This window comes from Amphiura filiformis, chromosome 7, assembly GCF_039555335.1.
Source record: "Amphiura filiformis chromosome 7, Afil_fr2py, whole genome shotgun sequence".
Lineage (NCBI taxonomy): Eukaryota > Metazoa > Echinodermata > Ophiuroidea > Amphilepidida > Amphiuridae > Amphiura > Amphiura filiformis.
The window spans coordinates 27762640-27787816 of record NC_092634.1 but is presented as its reverse complement, the minus strand read 5'-3'; the positions used below and the strand labels follow the sequence as shown (position 1 = coordinate 27787816).

The 25177-nt window shown below is 38.1% G+C and overlaps 1 protein-coding gene and 1 long non-coding RNA gene across 2 annotated transcripts in view; one reads left to right on the top strand and one right to left on the bottom strand.

The window, feature by feature from the left end:
- LOC140156963 (uncharacterized) overlaps positions 1 to 25177 on the top strand; it is a 164299-nt gene that overhangs the window by 86721 nt on the left and 52401 nt on the right. The window lies entirely within an intron of this gene.
- On the bottom strand, positions 13199 to 19871 carry LOC140156325 (uncharacterized). The gene is made up of 3 exons (XR_011859524.1): positions 19769 to 19871; positions 19132 to 19243; positions 13199 to 13685 (listed from the first exon to the last, which is right to left on the bottom strand). It is a non-coding gene; the product is annotated as an uncharacterized lncRNA (long non-coding RNA).

The following is a 25177-nucleotide window of genomic DNA, read 5'->3' as shown; positions in this document are numbered from 1 at the left end:
TCAAACTTGGTGGGTGGAATCCTTGATACGAGGGGAATATATGGGCGAAATAAAATTTGAGGTCAACCTAGGTCAAAGGTCATTACGGAGGGGTCATATTTCAAACTTTCTCCGATCGGGCTCAAACTTGGTGGGTGGAATCATTGATACGAGGGGAATACATGTCCGAAATAAAATTGAGGTCAACCGAGGTCAAAGATCATCACGGAGGGTTCAAATTTCAAACTTTGTCCAATTGGACTCAAACTTGGTGGGTGGAATCCTTGATATGAGGGGAATATATGTGCGAAATTACTCTCACAACTATATACGGGTGAACTAGTACATCTAAAAAATGTCAGCCCACTCTGTGTAAGGTATAGATTTGGAACAGCTCCCATTTTCTTAACCTAATTGGCATTGCTGAGTAAGGACGTGAGAAAGACTAAGACCATTGGGCTATTCCAGAAAATAGGTGCACACCCTCTATAGAGGAGTAAATTTTAATCAAAGAAAAGTCTGGATTTCCAAGTCTGCTTTCTGAAAACGACTGGAATTCCAGTTGCCAATGTTACTGGAAAAAGCTTGGAAATCCAATCAAATGAAGGAAATATCACGGAAATGTTGAAAATGAGCTCTCAAACTGAGGAATTCTGATTTTGAACTATTTTTCTGCCGGAATTTTTTGCCTTCGGGCAGTTTAAAAGTCTGGATTTCCATCAGTCACGACTGGACAAAAGTCCGGATATCCGAACTCCTCTATAGGGGTGTGCATCTATTTTCTGAATAGCCCATTGCATGGTTTAGCAAAAACTAAAGTATAAAAGAAAAGAAAAAGGAAAAAAAGGGGGTTTTAGACGCATTAATTTTGATGAGGAGGTGCAAGGGAGACCACAGTGACAATTAAAGGAGAAATTCCTACATGCTTGCATGAAATAGGCCTATGTAACAAAAAGTGAATGTCACAAAATAATGAAGCAATTTGACATTATCGCTGATAACTCCTACATGCAGGCCTATAACAAAGAGCATAATGCGTGTGGATGTTTCGGGGGATTTTTGTTTCTTGTTATTTCATGTGTAGGCCCTACGTGTACTTGGCATATGTAACTTTTCACTTCCATATAGGCCTACATTAGAAAAGTTAATACAAAAAGTGCTAAATGGATGGACGGGAAATTCGAAAAGCCAGCACTTTTCAGAGGGTAGGGAGAGCGGGAGTGTTCGCCCTAGGGGCAGGTTCGCCCACCCCTTGTTTCTCAGCACTACGGCTATCAGGGAATTTGGTGATGGCAAAATTAGGTGACATAGGTCATTATAAACTTCTCATATTAGCTACGCGACATATAGGGACGTGTTCATCGAACTGCAGCCAAAACAAAAAAATTACACCAAAACGTAATTTTTCTTGCATTCATAATGTTGTATTATCATTGATACATAAATACAGATGGTTTTAATGGAAATCTGTATTGGGAACATATGGGATTTGTCAACGATTTAATGCAGTTATAATCTCCTTATTCGATTTGTGTTTTGCATACCCTGAAGAAAATACAAAAATGTGCACAAGGGGCTCGTTCGCCCTTTTGAGGATGGGGCATGTTCGCCCTATATCTTCCCCGGGCGGACTTACCCCCCAAACTGGAGGGCGAACCTGCCCCATCAGCGTATTATGCAAAATATTGATAATTAAACCATTAAACAAGGTAAAACTATACTGAAAAACATGTTTTTTAAAGTTATGTGATATCGGTATTACTCATACCACAGTTTATGTCCTAATCCATTTCTCCCCGAAGTTGTAAACATGATACGTTTAAGCTCAATTTGGACCCTACATTTTACCCTGACCCGACCCCTGCAACAAATTTAGTGACTCCCCAGAAAAGAATGAATGCCCTGTATACTCTTGCTAAATGTTTGCATTGAATATGTTATTGTTACATGCAATGTTTAAACCTTTTTTTTTTTAGGGTGAACTTACCCCACCATATGGGCGAACCTGATGCCCCAATATGGGGCAAGTTCGCCACTTTACAAAACTTTTTGTTTGCTCTATCCTGTTGCTATTGTAAGGCCTATAGGTCTGGGATTGTGGCCGTATATAGCTAAGACATAGGGCTTTCACATGGGCTAATCAGGTCATCCCTAATCTTAAAATTGACATCGCTAGGCTGTTCAGAAAAAAATAGGGCGAACACTCCCCGCTCTCCCCTAATCAAATTGGGGTGGGGGGTGTAAACATTGACAAAAATGGTCAAAATTCAAAATGGGCTGGGCTAAAAGTCCAAAAAAGCCTAAAAATCTTAGATACCGGTTCACGGGGGTGGGGGGGGGTGGGGTGGGGTGGGGGTGGGGGTGGGGGGCTTTGCTACACCACTGCTCCTGAGTCGAACATAATTTGCATTTTAATAGCAACTTTCAATTATCACTTATTGTTTTACCTATTCTTAAAAACAAAGTCAATTTATGTTTATGGTTCATTCAGTGACTTTACTTGCAGATTCATTTAGCATGTTTAGGCCTATACTAAGCAAAATAACGTCAAAGAAACTTACAGCGGGGGTGTCCTATGTAGGAATAATGAGCCATATGCTTACTCATCATGCATAATTCAACTGAAATTTTGGGAATAAACGTTTTTGTGGATATAGGCCTACTCAAACATTAAGAGGATGCTAGAATCACAAAAATACTTCTCACACACGCCAGGGTACACGCGTTATGAAATGAACGTGCCTATACCTATATCCCGTATACATGCTATGCAACACGACAAGATTTTTCTGTACTTAATGTAGCGCGAATATAGAGGGCGGTATGTTTCTGATGAAATGAACGTAAAACGAGCCCACACTGTGTGAAACGACTCAAACGAGCCGTACCCTAAACGAGCCGTAAGCCTATATCCCGTATGCTATGCTACAACACGACAGCGCGAGCGCGAAGAAACCCCTTGTGTGTCGGGTTTAGATTATGTTGTATTTAGGCCTATCCCAGCAAACACAAAACATTTTCGAATTCATCCACAAAAGGTTATAAAATTGTTATTTAATTAAGTGTTGACAAAATATTTGGCAACAAATGTTTGCAAAAATATTTTACAATAACATAACATTTTGAAAACATTTTAAAAACATTGTTGTATTTAAGCTCTGTTGTACATGTAGGCCTATATATTGTATCATAGGAATTTCAAACGAAACGTTTCATGACCCCTGGTCCGACATTATAATGTTATTTTAATAACATTAAAAATAACCGTTTTTATCTAAACCAAACCCCAAAATATAGCTTGTTTGAAACGTTTTGAAACGTTTTTTTTTTTTTTTTTTGGGTTTGCTGGGACAACATTGTAATTTTGAAGACAATGTTTTGTACCATAATATCATGTACTCTATACCATTATCAATTATATACCCTGTACTTACAGCTGGCGAATAGAAAAAAAGGGCATTTCAAGTAGCCAATTTGAAAATAAGGTCAAGGGTTGAAAATGGTGACTGTGTAATTTTGTGGCAAATTATATATTTTTATTTTTGAGATTTAAACAGTCCTCGAAGTAAACTTTGTCAATCTATTGATATGCCTATGTACTTACATTGTATAGCTGTGAAGAAAAGTTCAATTTCTGGTCATATTTTAGCTTCGAATTGGTAATCATGGTAATAAGTATGTGCGCATTCGTTTGTAAAAAAGTTAGGCTATTCTATGAGCAAAAACACTTGATTCACTGTACTTAAGGGATCGAATAGCAACGTTTGCATATAGGCCTAATACTTCAATATGAAATGTCAAGATTTTTAAAGTATTTTAAGTAGGCCCCTACATAAGTAATGTTTTCGAGATATTTAATGTAAAACCAAAATATGAATATTGACCCAGGTCTTATGAGGAGCGTCACCTCTGATGGTGAAAATATTTATATTCTTTAATTCTTTACTTTTTTCTTTCATGTGACACCACTCGGGGGTCATACCTTCTTGGCATTTCAAGATATGAAAAGAACCCAAAATATGAACATAGTTAACCCGGGTCTTATGATGACTGTCATATAGTGATAGGCCCTATAGTTTTATTATATTCTTTACTTTTTCTCATTCATTAACATTTGACACACCTTGGGTGTCAAATTTAAATTCTTGACATTTTGGAGATATCAAAAGGACCCACAGGGCCTATGAATACTGACCCGGGTGAAAATGAATGTCACCCCGGGTGGTGAAATATTGTTATTATATTCTTTACGTTTTTCTCTTTCATGTGACACCACTTGGGGGGGAGGTGGAGTGGGGTCATACCTTCTTGGCATTTGGAGCCCGGGGGCACTTATATAAAATGGATATTGTGTAGGGCTGGTACTTTCGCAGTAAGGGACATTTGGTGAGAGCAAAATATAAAACTAGAGCGGTTACCGCACCATAGCTGAACCATGATGCTTCAGCAGTATATTAGCTTATATTGTGGATAGATCACTGTAACCCGTGGGGCTCATACCTTCTTGGGAGATATGAAAAGGTTAAAAGGACCCAAAATAGGAATATTGACCCAGGTCTTATGATGAGTGTGACCCCCTAGTGCATGGGGAAATAATTTTAATGCATTCTATATCTTTCATTTGACACCACTCAGGCCATACCTTTTGGCTTTTCGATATATGAAACTGACCCAAAATATGAATATTGACCCGGGGCTTATGAGTGAGTGTCACCCTCGGTGGGGAAAATAATTTTAATACATTCTCTACTTCTTTCTCTTTCATTTGACACCACCCAGGGGGCCATACCAGTACCTTCTTGGCATTTCGAGATATGAAAAGGACCCAAAATATGTATAATTATTGACCCATGGAATTATTTTCATATTCGTTAATACCACTCAGGGTACATATCTTCTTGGCATTTGAGATATGAAAAGGACCCATATAAATATTGACCCAGGGCTTATTATGAGTGCCACCCGGGTGGAAAAGTATTTTTATTATATTGTTAACTTCTTCCTCTTTCATTTGACACCATTGCGGGGTTCATACCATCGTGGCATAAAGATATGTCCATTTCAGACCAAAAGGTTGGTAAGTAGGCCTATGTATTATTTAAATAAGTAAGTAAGTATAAGTAGGCCCTATAACAATTAACATACACTAATATATGCTGATACCATTTCATGGTTCAGCATAATATGGGGTCATTGGGTGAGAGCAGGGGCGTCGCCAGACCTTTTTCATTAGGGGGGGGGTGTAAGAGTCATTATTGTAGGCCTATAAATTGTGTTTAACATAAATTGGCAAATGTCGAAAGCAGAAGCGAAAATGGCCACTCGTTTTGTTTGTGCACTACGCAGGGGGTTGCTGAGGGGGGAATGATCACCCCTGAGAAGTAAGAAACTTTTGCAAAATGAAGACCTAATTGAAGCGATTTGGTGGACCATTTTGGCACTATTATTAGTGTGTAAAATTTTAGTTTGAAGCCTTTCGTGGACAAGTTTTCCCTATTATTGTAAGTGTATAAGTTCTGTTAAACGAAGGCCCTAAACTGGCAAATGTTGAAAGCAGAAGCGAAAATGGCCATTTGTTTATCCACTACGGAGGGGGTGTTTGAGGTTGGAAAATGAAGGTCCAATTGAAGCCATTTCGTGCATCATTTTTACACTATCATTGCTTTACAAGACTTGAGACTCACAATTAAAGCATGCATGTATCGATGTTGAAGTCAGCACGGAGTCCGTCTTAACACTGGTCTTAATTATGGGCGGCCATGATGTTTTGAAGCAAATCTGGGATTTTCCCAATGTTCTAATAATAGACATTCACCTTTAACATTACATCACTTCCTGTGGGTTTTCCCACTATTTCAGTTCACTTTACTATCTCAGGGATTTTCCCTTGACATAAATAGTCTTGATTAATGATGTTGTTATTGCAGTCATCTGGGTTTTCCCCAGATGTAATAATAAACAAACTATTGCATGATTATAAAGGTAACTTCCCTATTTCATGATACACAATTATACAGGGTACATCACAGTAGGCCTATAATCGATTTTGATTCACACGTGCGCTACGAACTCGCCGTATACTAAAAGCATAGATTATCAATGTGGCGTGGCCTACCATTGTTCTTGTAGCTTCTTTTATACACGTCGATGTTTTCGTCAATTACACAATTAATCCACATTAGACCCCTAATTTTATTTCAGGAAATAAAAGATTAGATTACCATAAAAACGAAACAGTTATCATTGGTTGGGTCTAATGTAATTTATACATGGCCTTTTCAACGTTTTTTCTATCGCCATTCTCGCTCAATTAAAAAAATAATTTTGGCGTATATAAAATTGAAATAAAATTCTCTGCCTCATAAAACGACATCAAATGTGCCACAATTGGGTATCACGAATCGTTATATATGATGTGCAGTTAATATTCATATTTTTTTTATACAGAGGATTCTTCAGTTTTGACAGGAAAAATATTTTCTTGAAAACCCTCTCACTCGGTTATTTTAAAAAAGGTAACCACGCTTCCCTAGAATGTGCAATAATTACAATTAAATTTTTTCTTATTCTAACAGCAAGCGTTTCTAAAATGCTGTATGGCGAAATGTGGTGTAGATATTAACAAACCATCTAACCCAATAAGTATGATAGGGCCTATATTGTGATGAGCTTAGTAACTTAGGGACCGCTCATTATTAATGTGGGGGGGGGCGGGAAAAATGTAGGGGGGTTATGTGATTTTCACTTTGACAAACAGGGGGGTTATGTGATTTAATTTTTCCTGATAGGGGGGGGGGGTCATGTGAAATAATAACAGTCATTCACTATTTTTAATACCAAGAATCCTGGAAGGTCTTGCATACAGTAACAATATCAATCATACCATACATAATTGTCTAACAGTTACTTGACTTGAACAAAATTGTTCCCATTTTGCACCATATGTCACCATTTTAGCTTCAATTGGGGCAAAAATTTGCGCGCTTCACGCACATTTGTAGTTATAAACATTGTCAATAGCCAAAATGTGCTGGATTCACTATACCAAGTTCAAGAAATATTTTCTTTTCCTACCCCATCCCCCAATGTCAAAAAAGAAATCTACGCCACTGCCATATGCTACACACACCTCTCACTCCTCACCACATTTTGACCACCCCACCTCCAAGCACACACCTATAAATTTCAAGATCAAAAGTAGATCTATTGGCATAGGGGTAGATCCATGGGGATGGGTGTGGGTTAAATTCCCTCCTATTTGGCCAAGGAGATGGTCCATACAATCACCTGTAGGCCTATGTGGGTTTCTGACCATATTAACCTTATAATAATTTGGTAATTTTAGTCACAAAATTGCAAATTTGTGTGCACTTCGCGCGAATTTATTCCACTTTTGCATCAAATTTCATCAATTCAGCTTCAAAATTGCAAAAATTTCCTCGCGCTTCGCGCGCATTTGTACAATACACTTATTTTGTCGCCAAAAAGAGCTGGATTCCCTATGACTTCAAGAAATTGTTTACCACCCCATCACCCCAATGTCAAAATCCCAATCTCTGTGACTGAATTAATTAATATTTAAGTTTGCTTGAAGCGGGGGGGGTTATGTGATTTTGTTTGATTCAATTGGGAGGTACATGAAATTGATTCATCGCAATAGGGGGGTTAGGTATTTTTCACCCATAAAGCTCAACATTTTCCCGCCCCCCCCCTCCCGCATTAATAATGAGCGGTCCCTTAATTTAGCATGTGATACTAGCATCCTTTTTTATGACATTTTACAGTAGATATCCACGAAAAAAGCTTATTCACAAAATTTCAATCCGATTTTGCGTTTGCGAGTTATGCATGATTATGTGTATTACACTGCTCCATAGGCCACTGTTGTAATTTCGATCTGGTAATGTGGTATACCGGTACCAGAACAAAATTCAAATTTTTCATGTCACGATATTTTTGCTAAATGAATTAATCTGCAAGAAATATTTAGTACATAAACATTATGTAGCCAAAAGTTCCCAATGGTATAAAAATCTCAACTTTTTTGTTGAAAAAGTGGGGGGATGAGGCTGTGGTTCACGAAATGCCCTTTTAACTTTTGCATGTCAAAGCACGTAGCCATTTGACTTAAACTTTTGATTAATACATCAAATTCGGAAATGTACCAAAAATTGCATTTCCCCATGCGGAAATAGGCCTACACCAAACATATTGCAGTTCCCCATACGGAAATACACCAAAAATATTGCAGTTCCCCATGCGGGACTGCAAGCGGATGTTACGGTCGGTTGTAATACCTGATTTGAGACCTAGACGTGTTTTTGAGACCAAGATGTGTTTTTGAGACCAAGACGTACTTTTGAGACCCTTTTGGCACTCACGGCGCGGCCGCTGGGGCCAAAAGGGTCAACGCCGAGGAATACTATGGGCAGCCGTGTGTGCCAAAAAGGGTGTCAAAACACGTTCATGTCTCAAAAACACGTCTAGGTCTCAAATCAGGTATTACAAAGTCAACCGACCGTTATATATGCCGTCTATGTCTCCGAGGTATATGTCTCTGAGACCTTTCTCTGTTTTTGAGACCATTCTGTGTTTGAGACCTTTCTCTGTATTTGAGACCTGTCCCCGGGGGACCTGTCCCTGTTTTTGAGACCTTTCTCTGTTTTTGAGACCTTTCTCTGTTTTTTGAGACCATAACGTGTTTTTGAGACCATAACGTGTTTTGGGACCATAATGTGTTTTTGAGACCATAACGTGTTTTTGAGACCATAACGTGTTTTGAGACCATAACGTGTTTTTGAGACCATAACGTGTTTTTGAGACCATAACGTGTTTTTGAGACCATAACGTGTTTTTGAGACCTTTTTCTGTTTTTGAGACCTTTCTCTGTTTTTGAGACCTTTCTCTGTTTTTGAGACCTTTCTCTGTTTTTGAGACCTTTCTCTGTTTTTGAGACCTTTCTCTGTTTTTGAGACCTTCCTCTGTTTTTGAAACCTTTTTCTGTTTTTGAGACCTTTCTCTGTTTTTGAGACCTTTCTCTGTATTTGAGACCTTTCTCTATTTTTGAGACCTTATTGTACTATTGAGACCTTGTTGTGTGTTTGTTTCTGAGACCTTTCTCTGTTTTTGAGACCTTATTATACTTTTGAGACCTTATTGTGTGTTTATTTCTGAGACCTTTATGTGTTTTTGAGACCTTATTATACGTTTGAGACCTTATTATGTGTTTATTTCTGAGACCTTTGTGTGTTTTTGAGACCTTATTGTACTTTTTGAGACCCGTGTGTGATTTTGAGACCCTTTTGGCCCTCATGGCCGCCCATACCTAATACTGACTTTGGCGACAAAATGTGACGACGGGCCCTGCATATCGGCGGGCCGGCAGTAATTTTCACATGTTTTTAGGACGAGGACCCGCCTTCAAGCAATGCCTAAAATAATTGCAGGCCTATGATTATTATAAGACCTACTTCCGATCGACCCGACTGAGAGGCCTACTATACGTGCAATGTAACTTTTTTCTCCTTCTCTTCTCCCGTTTCTCTTATCTATTTTTCTTTTTACCCTTTCTCTTCTCTTCTCTCCTCTTTTCTCCTTCTCCCTCTTTCTTTCCTTTTCTTCCTCCTCCTCCCTTTCTCTGCGATTTGCCGACGACGGAACGATTTTGCCGACGGATTTGACGATTGGAGGGGGGGTCACACACCATACCCCCTCTAGCGGCGGCCCTGGGTGAGAGCATGTTTTTTGGCATTCAGGTGCATATCAATTTGTAAGCGCTCTTTTAGCAAAGCCATAGTTCATTGAATTTACAACCGTATGACAAAACAGGCGAAAATAGTCACTTATTGCACAAGATTTGCAATTTAAAGAGACAATATAAGTGTGCTGTTTCATTTATTGACAAATTTGACAAATATTTTAAGGAACACTTGAGGCTTTGACTTTTAAAACCTTCATTTTGGTGAAAAATTGTGCTTGAATAGGTAGTTTTCAACAGATTTACCACATTCGCCTTGCTATAACATTGAATTGCGTTATCTGTTGACCTAGTGACTAAAAAGTGTTTTTAGGGGAAGTGTTAGCTTTCGTTTGATATAAAAAATAATTCTGATTGGATGAAGGGAACACTTGAGGTTTCGACAAAAACCAATCAAAGAGGCCCATTTTTTTTTTAGAAGCTCCACAGCTCTCACATTGCTATGCACTCAACCGCGTAGTGTAATCAAAGACTGTGGTGGATGATCACTGGATGTATACATTCACTGCTTGTTCTGGCTTGTTCTCTGCTTGGAAGCTCTTGGACGAAAATGTGTGCTCAGGTGTATCGAGGTGGAAACTGAACGCATGATGGTTGAGAAACGTTAGAAACCTTTCCATATGAGAGCAAAATATAAAAACTATGGGGTCATTGGGTGAGAGACGAACCGTTTTGATCTAAATTAGGGGGCATTTGGTGAGAATATGACCTTTTTTAAAATGGGGCCTGAGTGAGAGAAAAAAAAAAGCCTCAAAAAATTGAATTTAGATGACTCGTTGGTGTTCACATAGAAGTATATAAGGGTCTTTGGGTGACAAATCGAAAGGAAAAATATGGGGTCTTTGGGTGACAGCGGTGCTGAAAGGGGGGCTCTTAACAGGCCTACATACGCGACACCTCCAAAGTGGGAGTGCCCCCTCCCGGATTTGGAGATATGTCCACTGTTTCAGACCGTTGTTGACTACGTCAGTAAGGAAGAAAGTAAATTAGAATAATAGGCTGAGACCATTTCATGGTTCATGAAAAATACATGTATATGTGCTTGACTCCACGGTTAGCTCTGCCACAAAAACCATTTTGAATTTGATGCGTCCAGTGGTGGCACCAGGATTTTTTTTTTGTGTGGGGGGAGGGTGAATCAAAAAAAACATTCGAAATATCTCCTTCCCCCATCTGAAAAAGTCCTAGCTTCGCTGCTGCTTGGTGACAAAGCCCATGATTGAGGGAAATGCTCACTCCTTCGTAAGCGTCTCTGGATCATTGTGTCCATTCCTCCTGACAATTTTGTTGGACCAATCATTTTCGAATTTGGATATTTTCCTAAAAACTTGCCACCCCGGGCCCCAACCCCCATCAGAACAAACCTTCACTGAAAACTACACAATTTCGGGCAAAAAAAAAAAATGCCGAATTTTACCCATGCCTCCACAGAAAAAGACCCTTCTATCAATTTTAAATTTGCGTTTTCTTTCATGTTCGATCAAACGTTTCCATGAAAAAAAAAAAAGCTCACTCATAAAATTGTCTAATAATTGATCAGTCCTGTAGGGCGTATGCAGACTTTTTATTAGACGTGATGTAACATATCAACATTATTTGATCTATTGGCATTCTATTTCCAGTAATGTTTAACGAATGTTTGATGACGTAAAAGCGATAATATATTTCTACCATATATTATACGTAACATATTATCGATTTTTCGTCATCAAACATTCGTTAGAACTTAAACATTACTGGGAAATAGAATTGGACTAGATTAAATAACGTAGTTCATCAAATATTATAGGTCTAATACTCGAGTCTGCATACTGCCTAAACACCAGTCCCCGCACCAGTCACCATGAAAACAAACACATAGATACATGCTCCTTTGTATTCTTATTCAATGTCATTTTATTTTTTTAAAAAGCAAAAACACACACAAAAGTAACTATTCCAAAATTGTAGTCAGTGTATAATTCAGACACAAAAAATAATACACAAGTTTGCCAAACCTAAAACAAGTGATACATTTTTATGTTAAAAAATGTTATTTTTAAAATCAGGGTCAATAGGAAACTAGAAAATATGCTCTTTCTGCTGATACAAAAATCTCCATTTTGATGGGGAGAAGTGCAGATGCTGTTGATTATACTATCCTTTTTTAATTCACAGGACTAGAGGAACAAAAGAGGATATTTTGACCACTATCGCTGGCGAAGTTACGTAATTAATCGGACTACTTACCATAGCAATAGGTGAAAACAATTTTGAACAAATTGCGCTGCACTACAAGCAGGTTACACTCATCACTGAATATAATACTGGTCTTTTCAAAGATACTAATCTTACAGGTGCAAGTGATCAGCATGATGTGGTTCAATGTAGAGGTACCGTGTGAGCGTATCAGTGCAGCGCGGTATATTCAAAAATTGTTTTCACTTATTGCTATGGTAGTTAATCCGAGTATTAAGTAACTTCGCCAGCGTATACAATTTTTTTTTTTACCCAACTTAACCCAGGGGTCTAACCAGCTTGGTTTCTACCCTGAAAATATTCTTTGTGGTCTTGACTACTGTACTATTCTGCCAAAGTACAGATTTTTAGCAGTGTGCCCAACTGTTGCAATTTTCCTGTTTGCACTACCATCAGACCATTTTAAAACTTCATAACTTCATGTCCAGGGTCATGAGAACAGATTCAAAAACGTTCTTAGTACTAATATTGTTGGCAAAAAAAACCCAAATAAACATTTGATTTTTGGAAACAAATTTTGAAAATGTTCGAATTATTTTCAAAACTTCCAGTCAAAATCAATACATTTTGGCCAAAAATGCAAAAAATTAATTGAGTAATTAAAAATAAAAATCTTTCAAACATAAAATCTAGGTCAGGCAACCTAAAACATGGTCACATCCACAACTTTTGTCACATACGCAACCCTAAGAAACTATGACCAAAGAGGGCTAGCCATTTTTTAAAATTTGATAACATTGTATTTCTAATTAAAGCTTTCGAAGTTGTTAAATCTCAAAATAATAACAGAAATAGCATTTTTTTTGGTTGCGGACTTAAAAGTGACAGAGGGAAAGGTCTTTAGTTTGATTCCGCAACCATTCTTTCAATTGCTCTGTGGTACCTTATGGTTGACAGAATTTTATTTAAATGAGGTCACAACATAGTTATTTGAATTCTTCTACACGTTCCCTATGAATTGAGCAATGCAATTGTTGCTAAAGCTCACTACCATTCGCAAGGTGCTGTGAACTACATTTTTTGCTGCTTCGACCAACAATACATCATATACCCTTAAATGAAGCAACAGAATTTGTGGATCTAATAATTAATACTAGCGAACTGGTTCCAAATGGGCACAATATGCTGTAAAAAGCCCATCTTGTGGCACTCAGTTTTAGAAAGCTGATTTACCAGTAACAATTGATAAATGAAAATCTGGTGGTACGGTTGGACGGTCTTTGTTAATTCCATTAAAAACTACATAATCATCTAGATTAATGTCATATAATCCCAGATTGCACTTATACATGTATATATTGAGATCAACATATTCTCTTCTAAAACTTAATGGAAGAAGACTTAGTTCTGTTCACGTTTCTTTGTGCTCAGCCTTGGGATAAAAGTTTAACAGCAGGTGACTACTACTAGCTAGTCCTCTAAGCCTAATTGATAGGTAGGCCTACTGTACATGTACCGGTACATGTTTATGTTTACATGTAGGTCCTACCAGCCATTTTGTTGACAAGTTGTCTATTTCTGTCAATTGTTTTCCCCTCAAATTTTAATTCGCTTGAACCTAGTTGAAGTGCCAACATGCTATATGGCACAGGTGTTTGCATTTACTTTACACATCGTCATCACTCATCACTACAGTATCATCATCTCGATCCATCTCTTGCTTTAGCATGTTGATGCAGATGATTCCTTCCAGTACAAGTTCAAATTTCATCTGTAAAGAAATAAACCAAAATATAAATTAAAAATTTAATTTTTAAAAATCAGATTGTTCAAAATTCAAATCCAATATTTTTTACTTAGATCCGATTCTTTTTTATTTATATTGATTTGTTTATTTTTTTTTTATTCCAAGAACTATACCCCGGACTATACCCCATGATAGAGTCAAAAGAGACCAGTGGAAAGCTAGACATAATGCGCAATCGAAACATTTTTTTACATGTGAAAATTTCAAAGAAAATATTTGGTAAAATCATGGGAAAAAACCTGTAGCATTCTACATCTTGAAGGTGAATTTTTAGCAATAGATAAAAATGACATCATAGAGGTATTTTAATTGTATCCAAAAGTTGTAGAAGCATTAGGGATGAGGTAAAACCATCAATTTAAGAAAGAAATTAACTTACATTTATCAAAAATTGTTTTTTGAAACAAGTCATGTGATTTAAATTGCGATTTGATTCAACATGATTTAAATCACAAAACCGGAAGGATTCCATGAAATTTGATTTGTTTTATGATTCTCAAAACAATTATCCAGTAGCTGAAATTTACATAGTAGTTGATTTACAGAGCTACAATTCAACTGTAAGTATGTAGCTGCAAGTGTAACTTGAAACAAGAATTGTCTTTAAAAAGGCATTAAAGACAAAGTTCACAGATCAGGTATACAGGCTGTATCAAAATGATTATGGACATGACTGGACATAACAGGATGCGTTATGTGTCATAGGTCATACAACGGGCATGTTATGTGTCATAGATCACATATCAGGGCGCGTTATGTGTCATAGGTCATATAATAGGGCGTGTTGTGTCATGTCAGGTCACATGTAATAGGTCACATAACTGAGCGCACAGAATTAAAGACAGAGAATAGGGATTTGACCACCATATTAATACAGGCATGGAGCAAAAATTTGGGGTATTCGGTTTCCCTTGGAATGCACTCGAGGCATTCGTTGTCATGCAAGCGCGACATGGATGAATGGAGCATTTGAGAGACGCACTTGATGCGACCTGCACACGAATACCAAGACGCTTCAGGTGAGATGCCACATTGTTTTCGTTCGTCTCTGCGCACCGTCGGCAAGGACCCGAATACCCCCAATTTTCTCCCCATAGCTGATGGCGCGATTGTACGTGGCGGTATAGGGAGTCCCGGTTCTCCTTCTCTAATTCGGTGGCCATAGGTCATATCCGGGGTGCGTTATGTGTCATAGGTCATATAACGGGCACGTTATGTGTCATAGTTCACATAACAGGGCATGTTATGTGTCATAGGTCATAATTAGCGCGTCATGTGTCATAGGTCATATATCGGGTGCGTTATGTGTATCATAGGTCACATAACGGGCATGTTATGCTTTATAGGTCACATAACGGGCGCGTTATGCATCATAGGTCACATAACGGGCGAAGTTATGTGTCATAGGTCACATAACGGGTGCATTATGTGTCATATAACGGGGCGTTTATGTGTCGTAGGTCATATAACAGGTGTGTTATGTGTTATAGGTCACATAACGGGGAACGTTATGTGTTATAGGTCACATAACGGGCACGTTATATGTCATAGGTCACATAACTGGGTGCTTTATATGTCATTGGTCACATAACATGCCGCATTATGTGTCATAGGTCATATAACGTGGCACGTTATATGACATCATAACTGGGCGCGTTATGTGTCATGTCATATAACGGGATGCATTATGTGTCATAGGTCATATAACGGGCGCGTTATGTGTCATGTCATGTAATGGGAAGCTTTGTGTTATAGGTCACATAACATGGCACATTATGTGTCATAGGTCACATAACATGGCACATTATGTGTCATAGGTCCAGAGGAGAGAGAAAACAGAGCCCATGCCACCAGTCAAAGTCTCCGCATCATCTGATAATGAGGGCCGATTGTTCCATGAAATGCGACAGGCGAGACCGCTACTCAATTACCGCATATTTTCATGGTGTATCGCGAATCACGAAAGCATGCAATGTTTCTATTATCGCGACGCTGGAAGGCACGCAGCGCTGGCGTGATTGTTTGACACGGCACGAACGCAACAATCGGCCCTCATGAATATGCGAGAACTCAGCATATACAATACACGGGACTTTGACTGGTGGTACGCTCTGTTTTCTCTCTCTGTGCATAGGTCACATAACGGGGCCCGGTGTGTGTCATAGGTCATATAATGGGCGATTATGTGTCATAGGTCATAACGGGTCGCATATACGATGATAACGGGTGCGTTATGTGTCATAGGTCATAACGGGCGCGTTATGTGTAGTAGGTCATATAACGGGCATGTTATGTGTCGTATGTCACATAACCGGGTGCATTATGTGTCATAGGTCACATAACAGGGCATGTTAGTTGTCATAGGTCATATATCAGGGCGCGTTATGTGACATAGGTCAGATAACTGGGCGCGTTATGTGTCATAGGTCATACAATGGGGTGTGTTATGTGTCATAGGTCATATAACGGGGCAGTTTATGTATCATAGGTTATATAATGGGTGCGTCATATATAGGGCGCGTCATATAACAGGGCGCGTAATGTGTCATACGTCATATAACGGACCCTTGCCTTTGAAATTTCAAGGGTCCTCCCAATTTTCAAGGGTCCTCCCTGGACCCTTTCCTTTGAAATTTCAAGAGAGAGAATTAGCTACGACGATCCGCGTTGAAAAGTTGATGGGAAACTAAAATGAAAGTGTACTCAGGGAGTGGTACGGATTATGTGAATCAGATGTTCCAGTGGAACGACAAACTAGGATTTTCTTCTCTTTGCTTGGTTCAATTTTTACGTGTCACACGGACCCGTACCGTAGGAAATTTGCGGGTCACATATGTCGCATAACGGGCGTGTTATGTGTCATAGGTCACATAACGGGCACATTATGTGTCATAGGTCATATAACGGGCGTGTTATGTATCATAAGTCATATAATGGGGCGCATTACGTGTCATACAACGGGTGCGTTATGTGTCATAGGTCATAACGGGCACGGTATGTGTCAGTTCATATACTGGGGCGCGTTATGTGTCATAGGTCATATAATGGGACGCGTTATGTGTCATAGGTCACATAAAAGGAGCATTATGTGTCATAGGTCACATAACGGACGTGTTATGTATCATAGGTCACATACAGGGAGCGTTATGTGTCATACGTTACATAACGGGCACATTATGTGTCATAGGTCATATAATGGGGTGCGTTATGTGTCATAGGTCATATAACGAGGCGCGTTATGTGTCATAGGTCACATAATGGGGAGCGTTATGTGTCATATGTCACATAGCGGGGGCGTTATGTGACATGTTACATAACGGGCGTGTTATGTGTCATAGGTCATATAACGGGCACGTTATGTGCCACAGGTCATATAATGAGGCACGTTATGTGTCACATATAGGTCATATAAATGGGCGCATGTGTCATAGGATGCATAACATGGCGCGTTATGTGTCATAGGTCACATAATGGGGTGCGTTATGTGTCATAGGTCACATAACCGGGCGCATTATGTGTCATAGGATGCATAACAGGGCACGTTATGTGTCATCGGTCCCATAACGGGTGCGTTATGTGTCATAGGTCATATAACGGGCACGTTATGTGTCATAGGTCACATAATAGGCATGTTATGTGTCATTGGACACATAACAGGGCGTGTTATGTGTCATAGATCACATAACGGGGCATGTTATGTGTCAGAAGTCATATAACATGCCGCGTTATGTGTCATAGGTCATATAACGGAACAACTATCATAGCCTAACCTAGCCAGGGGAAGATGAGAGAATTTAATGGAGGTTATGGTTAAATCATGTTCAAGAATATCAACTAATTTTTATTTGACCCCACCTCATAGTTGCCCCGGCTTTCGGTAGTAAATTGGCTTAGTGAAAAGTCCAGTGTATTTCTCCTATATGCCCAGCCTCATTACTTTGTAAATAATTACTCGCCAATCAGTAAAGCCTGTTATAATCATGTGATGGCCAGAATCCAATAGTAAATATGATTAGAAAAAAGGCTATTTCATACACTGTACAGTCACATTGCTAGATTAAATGGGATAAATTGTTCTTGACATGTGAGGCAGGATTAGAAAAAGACATTCAAACGAGGGTATGAGATATTAGGAAATATTTCCCAGCCTCTTAACCACAAGGTTGGTGGGCTACAATAGCTATTCAAAGACACATGGTAGGGGAGAGCGGGGAGTGTTCGCCCTATATTTTTCTGACCAGCCTAGCGATGTCAATTTTAAGGTTAGGGATGACCTGATTAGCCCATGTGAAAGCCCTATGTCTTAGCTATATATAGCCACAATCCCAGAACTATAGGCCTTACAATAGCAACAGGATAGAGCAAACAAAAAAGTTTTTCAAAGTGGCGAACTTGCCCCATATTGGGGCAGGTTCGCCCATATGGTGGGGTAAGTTCACCCTAATCACAAAAAAGGTTTAAACATTGCATATCAATAAAATATAAAATGTAAACATTTAGCAAGAGTATACAGGGCATTAATTCTCTTCTGGGGAGTCACTAAATTTGTTGCAGGGGTCGGGTCAGGGTAAAATGTAGGGGCTCAAAGTGAGCTTAAACGTATCATGTTTACAACTTCGGAGAGATTATGGATTAGGACATAAACGGTGGTATGAGTAATACTGATACCACATATCTTTAAAAAACATGCTTTTCAGTAGTTTTACTTTGTTTAATGGTATAATTATAAATATTTTGCATAATACGCTGATGGGGCAGGTCCGCCTCCAGTTTGGGGTAAGTCCGCCTGGGGAAGATATAGGCTAAACATGCCCCATCCTCAAAAGGGCGAACGTGCCCCTTGTGCACATTTTTGTTTTTTCTTCAGGGTATGCAAAATACAAATCGAATAAGGAGTTTATAACTGCATTAAATCTTTGACAAATCCCATATGTTCCCAATACAGATTTCCATTAAAACCATCTGTATTTATGTATCAATGATAATACAACATTATTAATGCAAGAAAAAATTACATTTTGGTGTAATTTTTTTGTTTTGGCTGCAGTTCGATGGACACGTCCCTATATGTCGCGTAGCTAATATGAGTAGTTTATAATAACCTATGTCACCTAATTTTGCCATCACCAAATTCCTGATAGCCATAGTGCTGAGAAACAAGGGGTGGGCGAACCTGCCCCTAGGGCGAACACTCCCCGCTCTCCCCTATATAGGGGATAAATTGTGCATAGATGTGAGTGGAAGTGAAATTAGAAGTTCACTCCGTGAACAAAAACTAGGTATAATTCTGGACCATTGTTTGAGGTATCATTTATTAATCATTCTGGACCATTTTGAGGTCTATTTGCATTAGGCTGTATGACCTAATCCTTTTTTTTCATCCAATAAAGCAGTTACGCATTGTACATACCGGACTTTTGATGTTCAGTGGAGTTCATCACTAAAACAGTAAACATTCTGATTTGTAAGCCAGTTGCTGCATTACTAAACAGTTCACTTCAAGTTGACATCACTGATATCACCTAGTGTGGAAATTCAAGAAATAAGATTTTATAAAATGGAGCAACCTTTTACAAGAACAAGCATTTATCCTCCAGGTTTCAAAAAAAGGGCTTCTCCATGCTGCACTTACATGTAAAAGAATCCTAGCTCCAAAGTTACATGGGAGGTGGGTCTGATCAGTACCAAATTCAAAATGTATTAGTGAATTGTTTGGCTATTTTAATATTTGCACGCTAAAGTAAACTGCGCAGTGAGCACCCTTTCATGCTTTGGATAAGTGCTGCAAATTTCTCCATGCACACATATTATGTATACATCCCAGCTGCGCGATGCTTGGTGCAATATAAATAGATCAATGTAATATGAACAGCAAGCTAAATACACACATTGTAAGCGCTGGAGTGAAATCATAATTTTGATATTACCTCATTTGTTTGGCTCAAAATTAAAAGGGGCAATGTGATGATAAGTGAAAACTAACATTTAGGAATCTATTTTATGAAAATCACACATTATGGCTTTAATAGTCCAGTGCTAGCACTCACTTTATCTGACCCATATAATGTTTCATACCGTCCAGTGCTGGTCGAGATTTGCTGTGAACATACCAGGTTGGATAATCTGTGTCTGTAAAGGAGAATCGTTGAAGCACTTTTTTCACCAGTTATCTAGAGCTGTGTAGCCTGTGTTGTGCCATGCAAAACCCCGCAAAACCAGACCAAGTGAGAAACAAATCCCTGAGAAAAACAAAACAAATTGCAACAGAATAATCATTTTATAGGAGTTGAAAGAATAACTTTTTCATACTAAGTAAATACCTATAATCTAAGTATTCTTCTTCCTGGTCCTGGTAAATGTGTGTACGTGTGGTAGAGTTTGAAAAACATTGAGGGTGTCCCTATAAACTATGTTACAATATTGCTTTACCTTAATTGACATCTCTTTTTTAATATATGGCGCTGCACTAGTACGCTCATGCGGTTTGTACCACTGCAACAGCATTGAACCACAGATGTCAAAGAGCACATAAATCATATGCTTTGAACGGGAGGGGGCTCAGCCCCTGAATATTAATTTTGTGGGAGCCTGAATACCTTTCAGCCTCCCCCAATAATCCTATAGGTGGAGTTAACAAATTGTGATAAAATAGAGGAAAGAGTGTTTGTGACCTATATTTTGCAAAATTTTCTGACTCGGGGTGGAAAACCCGTCTGCCACACAAGAGGGTGGCCCACTAAAAAGTTTTAAATTTTTAGCTCCCCAAATGTAAACAAGAGCACCAATGGTGCTGTAGTAGGTTTGTTATGGGTTATGGTCAGGAATTGAAATTCATTGTGTTGGTGGTTGTGAGCAGGTTTTATTTGTTATGTTGTTTGTAAGTGCAGTTGTTAATTTTATTAGTTTGTTGGCAGGGCTGTGATAAAGAGTGTAGTTTAGTTTATCATGTTTATTACCTTCATTGCACATAAAAATATCAAATTGTGGTGTGTGCTGCAAAAGGGCAACCCCGAACAGGCACGCAGGCCCACTAGATGGGGTCCCTTATACACACACACCAAATAAAAGAACTAAAATTACACAGTACATAATTATAAACACATTTAAAAAACACTATAAAATACATTAGAAATACAATATTGTACTAAAATTGAGTTGCCAAATTACTTCAAGACATCGCAGAATTCAAATAAGCACCAGTGAAATTGCACAAAGTAGGTATACTGACAAGTTAATTTGAGATGTAGTGGTTAGTGGTGTACCTCTCTTATTGATTGTAGATATTTGTTAGTGTATTTGGTGCTGTTGACAGGTTTTTGGCTGGTTGCATTGGGCAGGCAATGTAGATTTGGTATAATTGGATTGTTTCATGTTTGCTGGTTTGTAGTTTATAGTTGAAGGTATTAGGGTTGAGTTGTGTGGAGTTGGTTGCTGGGAATGTTAGGACTTTTGTTGTGTAAGTGCGTATTTTTGAAGTTGTGGAGTTAAATGTACCATCTATAACCAATATATAGTAACCAATATACAGTAACCTATATACAACTGCGCCATACAAATAAATATATAATATATTGCACAATAATCTGGAAAAGTGTAGTTTTGCCAGAGGTAAGGTTCAATAAAAATTGTAGCATATTTGTTCATTTTTATGTCACATTATGTTAAAAATATGCATAAACTAGGTATGTGGGAAGTGAACCTGTGTACTTTGTGTGCCGCTAAATATGGGTGGTTTTATTCTTGGGTTTGCTGTGAGCAGTTACATCAATTTTTTTTTTTTGAAACATGTAGATATTTTCATTTACAGTGTATTATAGATCTGTAGTTACAGCCCTTTATACATGAATTTAGTTTTTTTAATCACATTGTAAATGATTGGAATTAACTGATTGGAATTAAGGGTATTAATTTGCTCCACAGATAATTCCATTACCTGTGTTTGCTCAGTCATTTTATTGATACCGAGAAATGTACAACAACTTAAGGTGGTTTTAAATGCAAATTAAAGATCTATGGACCGTTTTTATCTTTGGCACAGAAGATAATATAATCAGATTGTAAATGATTGAAATTAACTGATTGGAATTAAGCATATTAATTTGCTCCACAGATAATTCCATTATCTATGTTTGCTCAGTTATTTTATTGATACTGAGAAATTTACAACTTAAGGTGGTTTAAAATGCAAATTAAAGATCTATGGATCGTTTTCATCTTTAGCACAGAAGAAGATAATTATTTTTAAAGATTTTCGGCAGTGTTTTCAGCACCCTACCTCCTCTGATTATTGCTCTCCAGGGACCGAGAAATTTCAGACCTGGATACTGCTCTCATATGGTTGAAATTGCACATGTCCAAATAAATTAGGAAATGGTGTCAAATCATTCAAGAACATCAAGAATGACCTCCCTGCTGATTTTCCCGTAAAAAGTTTGTAAGTAATGTGGAATCTGTGGCCAAAAAACAAAAATTTCACTTTGACCCCCAGGGGGAATTCCACTGGTATTTTTTTTACGGGAAAATCAGTGGAGGTGCGCAGGAACATGACTCAACATGTGAGTTTACTTTTATTGGGACAAATGAAGTGATTTGCGACTCAAAAAAACAGCAAAAAACTTTCAATGTGATTGGTCAGAAGCCAATAGCGACTGCTTGGTTACCATGGCAACAGTTTTATTACCTTCATAACATGGCCAACATATCCCTACATAAGTACAAACTGACTTGAGATTGTATCATGAAAGGTTTGGAGATATTTGCAAAAATGTTGGAATTCATGACTTCCTAAACCTTGCCTTTAACACCACCTTAACAATGACCTAACAAGTAGGTGTTAAGGGGGTACTACACCCCTCGATAAATTTTTGTCTATTTTTGCATTTTTCTCAAAAACTAAAAACACACTGGTAACAAAGTTGTGTATATTATAGGGCAAGGAATCCAATTACTACACTGGAATTTCAGTGTCCCACGACAAAGCGGTTTGTTATTTATGATAAGAAATAAGGTACCGCTAGGATGTACCTCATTTCCTATCATATATACTGAACCGCTTGTCTTGAGTCACTGAAATTTCAGCGTAGTACTAGTAATTTGATTCCTTGCCCCAATAATATACATAACTTTTGTTACCAGTGTGTTATTATTTTTTGAGAAAAATGCAAAAATAGTCACAAATTTACCATAGGGGTGTAGTACCCCTTAATATATTTAAAAAGACATCAAGTCTGGACATTAATTTCTTACATGCTATAGTCAATCACTTTTCCTCACATTTCTAAGTTCATATTTACAGTGTACAGGATATGTTCAAGACCAATAAACGATTAAATGTTGTAGCACTAAATGTGTTAATTGAAAAACTAGAAAGGTGTTAATATGTTACAAAGACACAAAGTCTGAACTAGCATTAAATGTGTCAGTGCCAATGATATAAACTAAGTTTTGCTACAATCGTTCTGAATGTGCACTAATTTGGAGAATTTGAGACATTAATTGCTCATGACTCCCGCACAGAAGTAGGGGCCTATAGACAGCACGAGCCCAATTGGTGCTTTATCTATTGACTTGTCAATGCAAGGCAAAGCAACACTGAAAAGCAAACATTGTAGCCGCATTGAAGCAGTAAAGTTCAACATCTCTTTTACAAAATCGCCAGATCAAGGAGTTTGTACAGTGTTTGTAATATGAAAAGCACCACAAACAGTCTGCATAGGAGACTATTCCATGAAATTTGGTAAAAATTTTCGTAACAAAAAGCTCCAAAAATGACACTTTCCGTCCGAATTTTCCTAGCTAAATAAGTAACAATCATGAACGATCATGCAAAGATCGCTGCCTCAAATTACCAGATCCATTGCTCAAAACGATGTAGCAAGAGAAAGAAAAAAACATACAGAAAATCTGGACCATGAGAATAGCATCATTCACTATGACTATAATATAGTGGCCTGCTTTTATCATTTGAAAGAACTGAGTTAGCCCTAACCTTAACCTAACCTCTTAACTCTAATGATACCCTGAGAACTGGGTTTTCTGAGTGGCAGGTTGTCTGGGTGTGATTCTTCAAAAGGGCTCATTAAATTTACGTTAATCAGAAGACCCGCTACTCAGAATATATTTTCTGAGTAGTGGGCCTTCTGATTAATGGCTTTTCTGATTAGTGGGTCTTCTGTTTAGCATGTCATTTTTTAAAAGGAAAATAAGCCCACAATTCTGAATAGCGGACCTTGGGTGATAGGTTTTCTGTTTTCTGAATAGTGGGCTTTCTCACTGAGTGGGGAAAAAAAAAATGTAGTCAATGTGAGTTCAAATATGGTTGTTATCTTCAGAGTATTGGAAATCAAGAGTTAGCTAATGTAGAAGATTGGATATGTAGCATTTTATGTTCATTGGTTATGGTTGGAATCGGAAGTGAAAGAACCTTATTAGTGTGTTCTTAATGTGGTGAGTTAAGTCAGAGTACCATACTGGAGTTGTGTTTGGTAAAACTGTGATGTATATCATGCACAGGATATGTTTGTAGGCCTACTTTTAAAATGTGGAGGGTCATTTAACTTGAAAGTTACGTGTGGTGAGTTGTCAGCAGCAGACTCAGACTTTTATTTGATTGTATGTATTGAAAATTGATCAAAAAGGAAAGGATATTTTATGATCTGATTCTGGCAACTCACCATATTTGACCTCTCAAAAGGACCTACTCCCACTTAAAAAATACGGAAGTTCACTAATAATGGGAACATGCCCCATGAAAGCCTTTCCAACATGGGGGGACTGAGCCCTCATCCATGGACCAAAGTTGATGGGCGTCCAGGGAGTGTAGACCCTGGGGGGGGTCCCATACCTCACTTCAATACTTTTAAACATGCTCACAGTTGACAGGAGTTCAATTTAAACAGTTTGACATACATGTTTGTAACATAAATGTGTGTCAATCAAACCATGAAGTTATTTCATCCTGACAACTGTGTGCATGAATTTAAACAATCATCATTGCAGTATGACCAAGATTGTGCACATTGTAAAGTTTTTGAGTTTGGCAATCTAACAAATGCTCTGTCACCGGAAGACACCCTTTTTTTGCATTTGATCTGTCAACCAAAGTTCAGTTTGAACAGCAGCTTTCATTTATCACTGATTTTATTACTTTTAGCCATTTAGATTTAGATTTAGAACTAGAAATTTGATGTTTGAGGTTTCTGTGGTGCTGTTCGGCTCTAACACAAAAGTTCCATTTAAAAAATTGTTCTCACCCAATGACCCAAATTTTTTACATTTTGCTCTCACCCAATGCCAAAAATCATGCTCTCATCCAATGGGGGCATTGAGTGGGCAAAGTGAATTTTTTTTTTTTGGGGGCAAAACCAACAAATTTTGTGCAAAATTACTGCAAAAAGGTAACATTTTCGTAATTTTGGCTTTTTACTGGGGGGGGCAATGGGGTTGGGTTGGGGTTG